The following is an 8,069-nucleotide window of genomic DNA, read 5'->3' as shown; positions in this document are numbered from 1 at the left end:
GCCCGGGATATCCAGGGAGATGCCGAGCGACACAACGCAGACGCATACGGGGCGTGCTGGGGCGTGTGTGCATCCCTGCGCCGGGGAGCGGATGGCTCCTCCAGCCTTTTGCTTTGGGAGATTCACCACGAAGGGGTCTGCGGGACGGTGCGGAGCCTCCAGGAGATGCTGGTGTTGAGGACGGTGCAAACCACACCAGTTGCTCTCATGTGTTGCTGGGACGATCCTGCACCCGTGGGCTATTTGCCGGATCTGCTGCTGATGGGAGCGGGGCAGCCAAGCCTGCAGCTGCTTTTTGGGTTGTCTCTAAGGCAAGTTTTTAGCTGGATTTGCTTGGGGATGTGGGGTTAGGCAGGGGAGGGGAACAGGCTGAGCCTGGGGAGCGGGGCTTGGCTGTTAGATTGCCTCCTGAAAGGAATAGGAGGCATTCCCCACCTATTCCTAATGCCTGGTAACTTTGCAGGCAAACCCAAGGCAGAAACCGCCCCATGACTTGAAGCGTCTCTACAAAAGAAGTGGTTGAAAGGGCTCTTCATCCGCACCGCTCGGAGATGTTTAGTGCCTGGGGAAGCTTGTCGGGCTTTGGGGATCGAGGGATTGACCCAGAGCTGGGATCTCACTTGCTGCAGCGAGGGCTGGGGATGCCCCGAGAGTCACGACCAGGCTGCGGAAGGGCAACTTGGGCAAGTGGGGTGCCTGCGTGTGGGTCGGAAGCCTTTCGGGAGTGACATCCCGAGTCAAAGCTTGGCTGCGAAGGGGTTTTAGTCCAGGTCTGCTCTCCTCCAGCTCAGTGTTACGTGGGCTGCTCTTTCCCGCACAGGAGCGTGTGTTTCTGGCTGGTGTGACTGGAGCTGAGCTCCATGCCTGCTAAACCTGCTGCTGAGCCAGCTGAGCATCCGGAGGTTAGTCCCACCACAGATATTTTGGGACTGACCTCAAGGGGTTTGGTGGGCCAGGGTGGGCAGGGAGCTGGACCGGCACCATCCGATCCTCGCCAGGAGCTCCCTGTCGTGTCTCATTCCCCCATCCCTGCTGAGAATAGTGCGTTCCCACAGCTTTCGGGATGTTTCCAGTGAAATGTGAGCCAGAGCCGGGCTAGCAGATGGCCCTTCTCTAAGACAGCTCTCCACTCCATATAAAAAAAATCACATTCCAGTCTCTTCACGCTGGTGCAAGCTTGAAACAACAAGGTTATCCAAAGGGGGGGAGCAGGTTGGGGGATAAAACAGTGTCTGAGACCCTGGGGCTTTCTTTTTTCTAGTACGGGAGCAGCTCAGGGATCTGCAAGGCAGCCAGCTAAGACCTGGACCAAAATCCCTGCCACCAAGAATCCCTTTGGAAGGGTGCGTGGGCCATGGATGGACTCACTACAGATAAATCCTGGTGTCTCACAGCTCCTTGCTGCTCCCAGGGAGGCCAATTGTACCTCCTGGTCCTTCCTCAGTTCCTATTTGGGAGAGAAAAATAGAGGTTGGGGTCTTGCCTTGAAGCACTGATCCTGAACACAATCTTGGGTGGTGCATTTAACCTCCTGCCGTGGTGAGGATGCTGCGGAGGTTGGGAGGAAGACAGGAGGGAAATGGGCCACAATTAAGGGGGGCTTTGGGTCCTGAGTTGGGTTTAAAGCAGAAAAGGGTGGTCTGGGTGGTGCTAAGCTTGAGCTGGTGAAATGGAGGTGGTGCGGGGGGGGTCATTCCCCTGCCAGTCAAGCCTGTTGGGAAGAGTGCTAATGCCTCCAGGGTGCTCAGATATGCTGACGGCTGGCTTGCTTCCTTGAGAGGGCTGAGAGCATAAATGCTTTTAATGCTCTTAGAGGGCTTGGTGGTTCTTTCCCCTGATGGCTGGAGACCGCTTGGTGCTCCCAAAGCAGAGATGCGTGTGAATAAGATGGTTTATCCCAGCTGAGAGCCCAGGGATGGCTTGAATTGAGTGCGTGGTGCTGCTCCGAGTTGTTTCACCTACAAAATTGTGGCAATCTACGCTGCTAGTCCCCTATGGAGATGTCACTGTTGTGCTTATCCGTGCAGCTGGGACTTGCCCCTGGCCCTGCCTTGTCCCCCCATGCCATGGTGGGGACACTGTGCCACTGAGCTGGGCTCCGCTTCCCTGCGGCACAGCCGCAGGAGGGCTCGTGGGGATCAAATTGGTGCCTGTGTGAAGGATCCCGCCCTGGTCTTCAGCTCCCAAATGCTTCCGAAAGTTTCTTCTACCTCAATTAAAACCCTGCCAGGCTCTAATGCGGGGAAATGGGAACTATTTCATCCTTAACTAGCCTGCTTAATTTCTTTCCCACCCTTGTGCAAACATATTACAGAGTCACCGCTAATGACAGCATCATCAAAGACTCGTTTTTGCATAATTTAATCTAAGGCACAGTTCATTCATGCGGCGTTTTCCCAGCTGTACCAGAGGTGCACGTGCAGCAGGTCTGGAGGTGCCACCTCCATTGTGTTAATGTGATGCCAAGCACAGCCCAACCTGGGGCTGAGACCCTTCCTTGCTCTCCCCCCCCCTCCAAAAAACCACTAAATACCAGTTTTCACAGCTCTTCTGGGGGTGAGGTTGGTTCCTAGGATGCCGTGAGGTCTATTTATTTTGGCAGCCTGTGGGTTTTGTTCTGTAAAATGAAAGGTGGAGCTCTGCCTGTGTAATAAACTCAGGGTTTTGGGTCTGGAAAGCCTTGTAATAGTGATGAGAGCTGGGTGTTTTGGCCAAAGGTGGGTTCCTGCTGTCCTTAGCTCTGTTCTTCCCTGGAAAAGTCCTTTCCCTTAGGGAAGGCTCCCCATGGGTGCAGTGAGAGGCAGTGATTTGCTCGTGGCTGCTGGGTTGCATCTAAATCTCCTCTCCAGTCTCTTATCTGATGTTACGTGATAAAAGAGGCTCAGAGCATCAATGCACACAAGGAGAGGACACTTCTTCAGGAGTGGAGAAAGGATTTGGGAGAGACATCAGAGCCTGGGTGGCAACTGCATGGCTGAGGCTTGCGGCTGCTTTCCCAACGGGCATTTTTGAGCCAAAAAAAGCTAAACTGCCGAAATACCAACTTTTTGGGGGGCATTAGGGTGCCTTGAGATGTTTTGGTAGCAACAAAGCCCTTCCAGGGCTGGTGTGCATCCATATAATGATCACTTTGCCAAGATCAGATGGACATTGCTGGAATATTTTTGTCTGGAGGGGTGGGGGGGAAACCACCTCTGTGACGCTGAATTTCAGCCCCTTCTCCCTCTGCTAGCCCTGTCCCAGGTCCCTCAGCTTTCCCAGGAAGCACCTTTGAGGTCCAATAACATAATTTCTCATTTAAAAACAATCCCAGGGAAGGGGAAAAAAAACCTATAAAACTTTCAGGTCATTTTGTTCAGCATTGCCACAAGCTTTTGGCTAAAAATTAAGCTAAATCTTCAACCTTGATTAATTTTCCTTTGCTTCACTTGCTGTCACGTGTGGACCGTGTGTGTTTGTCTGGATTATAGTCTTTTTTTTTTTCTTTGTAAGCTGCTGTCTCCTGGACTAAGTGTAGCTGGTGGGGAGGATGTGTTGGCCAAGGAGCGGATGGATAGGGACAGCGTGGCAAAGCTGCTTGTACCCACTGGGACGGTTACTCCCACCCTCACCCCTGGGATAAAGCATCTCCCAATTTGCACCCCAAGATGTTTCGCGTCCCTTTCCCACCTCCTCCAGGCTGTTTCCCGCTGCTGTGGGACGGTCACTCTGCACCCATGGCACTTGCTGTGTGAGCCCTGGGCAGGATCCGGCCATCTCCGAGGGGCTGCGGGGAGGATGCTTTAGTGGTGGTGTCCCCAACCCAGGGACGCGTGTCCCCAAACTTACACCAAATCAAAGCTTTCCTTCTCTCTTCCCACCCCTCCCAAGTTGCACTGGATGGGGGCAAAACCAAATCAATCTGTGAGATTTGGGCAAAGGATGGGGCTCGACTGATTTACACCGGTGAGGAGCTGCCCCTTTGATTTTACCCCAAGAGGAAGCGGAGACGTTTGCATCCCGTGGCGGGGACACAGCAGCATCTCGGTCCCTGGGCTTCCCCCCTAAATCTCATGGAGGGAGCAGCTAAAACCCAGCTGAGCCAGCGCAGAGCCGGGGAAGAAGGGGGCTGGGTCGAGCTGCCTCCTTTCCCGAAAAGCTCTGCCTAATCAAAGGGAGGACGGAGCACGGGGTTGGTTGTTTTTAATTTTCTAAACCCCAGGGTGGCCCCCAGCCAAGGCCTCCTGGCGATGGAGGGGATAAAGTTCCCTGAGCCTCCGCTCGCTCGCCGGTGCTCTGAACTTTGCCTTTAAGCTCGCATGGCTGCATCCGTGCCGGGGTCCCGCCTGCGGATGCTTTAGACCCCGCTTAGCAGGGCCGCGCTTCTCCCGAGACCCCCGTCGAGCCAAACCGCTGGGTGCCTCGCAAGGAGGTGGCTGGTTGGAAGAAGGTAAATTGGATTTTTTTAGGGTTTTTTTTTCGGTCGTCTTACCTCTTTTTGTCGTCACTTCTTGCAAACTTGGCGTCGCGGGGGAAGCCGGGCTTAACGAACCGGCGGGGTTGATTGCTCCGGGTTGTAATTAGGAGCTTCAATCTGCAGCATCTTCGCTTACGGTGGGGTAAATCCCGCTCTGGGGGCGCAGGACCCCCAAAAAATCCAAGCTCTGCCCTCAAGCAGGGATTTTGCCTCCCTCCTGGGAAGCAATCCCTGGGGGGGGAAGGCTTTTCCTGGGAGATGCTCGGTGTCCCCCCCGCCCCAGCATCAGAGGAGCTGAGATTATGGGGTGCTCTGCCCTGAACCCCCCCCAGCACCGCTTTCCCTGCTGATGTATGATTTTGTGGGCAGGTTTTGGTACCATCCTGCAAACTCCTGACTTTTTCCCTTCGCTGGCTTGCGGGGTGAGGGGGGCTTCGTGTGCGGCAGGTGCTGCCTTTGCTTTGAAATGAAGGGCTGGGGGTGGGGTCAGGAGCCTAAAAATAACCTTAAACAGCCTCCTTGGCTTAAATATTTAAGCTGCCTTTGCTTTTAAAATGAGAAAGGGGCTTCTCCTTTGGCTTGCTGATGTGTTTATCATCTCTGCGGTGGATTTATTATCTGCAGGCTCCAGGTTTGCAGAGGAAAGGGGTTGGGAAGAGCTGGGGAGGCTCCCGGGCTCTCCCCAGGGTGGTGGAGGTCGGGGTGCGGGAGGGATTTGGGGGAGAAAGGGGGTCCATTTGGCTGAGAACTGGTCTCACCACGTCTGAGCTGGGAGGAGGGAGGAAAACACTGTCGGAGCGGGATGGCTGGATGGGATGAAAAACTTCCTCTGGACCTTTCCCTGCCCCAGGCAGGGGCTTTCCCCAGGGATGGGAAGAGCCGTGGGCTGGAGTGCAATGAGTTCACCAGCCACCGGGCTTCCTGCATCAGCTCACCAGTGCAATGAGTTTGACGTCCTCAGTCCCCCGGGCTGAGCCTGTCCCGGGGGAAGAGCGGGCAGTGACTTCCCGGAGGTGGTCCGGGGTGTGCGTGGGCTCCTCGGCACTTGTGTTTGGGGAACTTGGGGGCAGCATGAGATCTTCACGCTGGCAAAAGCTCTGCCTTTGCCAGAAAGGTGATCAAAGTCTTCAAAAAGCTCCGGGCGAGGGCTGGCTGGCGCGTCCTTGGTGCTTGGAGGGCTGCGAAGTCCCCACTGTCCCCTCGCCCTTCCCGGCTGAGCAGAAGTGGCAGCAAACCAACCTTTCTCATCTCATTTTGGGGCTGGGACACTGAGTTTGGTGGACTTTGGGGGGGCTGAAATTGGCTGGCTCGGCTTGTGCTGATGTGAGACCGGGCTTTGCCTCACCGAGCGTCGGCTGAAGGCGCTAAATCCCCCTTTGGGAAGGAGCATCTCGTGAGCTGCGTCACCGGCTCCTCTCCTTGACGTCCTCCGAAGCCATCCCCGGGTTACCTGGCTTTGCGGGGACCAGCCCAGCGGCCACCAGCGTGGCAATTGAATTAGAGCATCTCACTTAAACAACTCTTTTGTTTCCCCCCCTCCTCTCCTCCTCGGCCCAAGGGCTCCCTGAGCAATTGTGAAATGAGATCTTTATCATTTTTATTAAAAGCTGTACACAAGGCATCACCATTAGGGTGGATGGGAGGAGGGAAGGGGGGGTAATTCCCTTACGGCTCCCCTCTTCTCTCCCCGCCCCCCCCCAAGTCTAATTCATAGCGGTGGGATGCAAAAGCTCCCCAGAGAGTGATGGATAGTGGGAAATGAAGAATACGAAGGAGCTTTATTGAACCCATCAATCTCGGGCAAGGCTGCTGCGATCAAAGGCCCAGCCTGTTTCGGCAGAGGTTACGCAGAGGAGCAAAGAGATCAGGTTTCGGGGAAATGTGGGGCGCGGAGGGGCTCGGCGAGCTCCTGGCTCGGCCCCAGCCAGAGGAGCCAGCGCCCGTGGAGCAGGGTGGAGAGCGGTGGCCTTGCCCTGGCTGGGGATGCTGATCCTGCTGAGGTTTTGGCATACCTGCCTCTCTTCCTCCGGGACACCGGGATTTGCAGCCTGGGCAGGAATGGGGGGGGGGGGTAAACTCTTCCCCGTGCCTCGGTGAGGCTGAAGACCCTCATCGTGGGCTTCTCCCTGGCCGAGACGCCTGTCCCCGGCGCGGTCTCTCCCCCAGCGCAGCACCAGCCCTGTTGGCCAAGGCAACAAGAGACCCACTGTGGTCCGGGCTTGGGTGTCCCTGTGTCACACTGTCGCTGCCGTGGCTCGCTTGGCGGTGTCCCCAAGATGGGTTGGAGGCCCTGAAGCACCTCCTGATTTCTCCAGACCCTTCATGGATGGTGACCGAGATGTTGCCACTCTGCTTGGTGGACCTCAAGAGGGGACCCTCCCCAGGAGCTGGGACAGCATCCATCTCGTGAAGATGAGCGGGCTGGGCTGGAGGATTTGAAGATCACCTGGTGAGGCAGCGTGGACCCATCTTGGTCCCGTACCCAGCCAGAGACTGGCAGCAAAGCCCTGGGGTCTGGCTGTGTGTGATACTCTGAGCAAGGATGTGCTGGAAGGAGAGCCGACACACCACTCGGGGAGCTTGTCAGCTTGGTCTCGTGATGTCGCTGCCTGGCGTGGATTCAGGCTGTGGCTTGCCCGGCGGGGCTCCCTGACGGCTGCGTGCCGTGCCTCTCATGGAGCCTTTCTCTCCTTTCCTCCCTGCTTTTCTGCGGCCGCCGTGTCCCTGGGCGCCAGAAAATCAGGGCATTGCCGAGGTGGCATCTGCTGGCTCCTTCAGAGGTGGGTCATACGGGGCGATGCTGTCCGGCTGGGCTGGTGGGGAGGCAGGTCTTGCTTTCTGCTGGTTGCCCTTCTCCAAGTGACCCCACGGGGAGGTGAGAGGGGCATGGGCAATGCCTTGGTGGCTTTTGGATGTGGTCCTTCACCTGAACGCTGCTTGGTGGGGGAAATGGCATCCCAAGAGGGATGCTGCCCCATGCCAGGGCTGGCACGGCTTGTTTTACCTGCCCAAATCCTGTCCCCAACTTCCAAAGGCCGGTGCCACCACCCTGCCACCCTTCAGTGACCCCACAGGAGTGGAAAGGGGCTTCCAGACGTGCGTGTGTGCACTGCCATGAACTTTACAGGCTCCTTCTATACCTTTTTACGGAGTGCTACATTCCTGGGAGGTGAGGTCAGAGCCACTTCCCCGGCGCAGGCGAAACCAAGGGATGGCTGGAGAGTCGATGCCTTGAGGCTGGGACGTGCGCTGGGTGGGTCGAGGATGGGCTCTGGGGTCTGTCTGAGTGGGGTGCTCACCTGGGGCTGGTGGGGTCCGTCCTTCCTCTGCTGGAGCCTGCGCTGGGGGGCAGCGGGACGGCGGTGGCACCCTGACCTGGGCCAAATTCTGGGGTGTGGGGGGAACCTGCTTTCTAGCTGAGTTTTGGCCCTCTGGGAAGGGAGGTGAAGGTCCCAGGTCTCATGTCCTGACTTGGAGTCCCTGGAGGGGACCCAAAACCTGGCTGGGGACGCGATATCCAGTGGAGCATCAGGCCGCAGAGCAGCGTGACCGTGGCGGCGAGTGCCGTTTGTCCGTCCAGAGACGGGGCTGCCTGCAGTGCCTCAGCCCTGAT

The sequence above is a fragment of the Gavia stellata genome, chromosome 13 (genome assembly GCF_030936135.1).
Source record: "Gavia stellata isolate bGavSte3 chromosome 13, bGavSte3.hap2, whole genome shotgun sequence".
Taxonomy (NCBI): domain Eukaryota; kingdom Metazoa; phylum Chordata; class Aves; order Gaviiformes; family Gaviidae; genus Gavia; species Gavia stellata.
The sequence above is the reverse complement of the archived record's forward strand: the minus strand, read 5'-3'. Positions refer to the sequence as shown.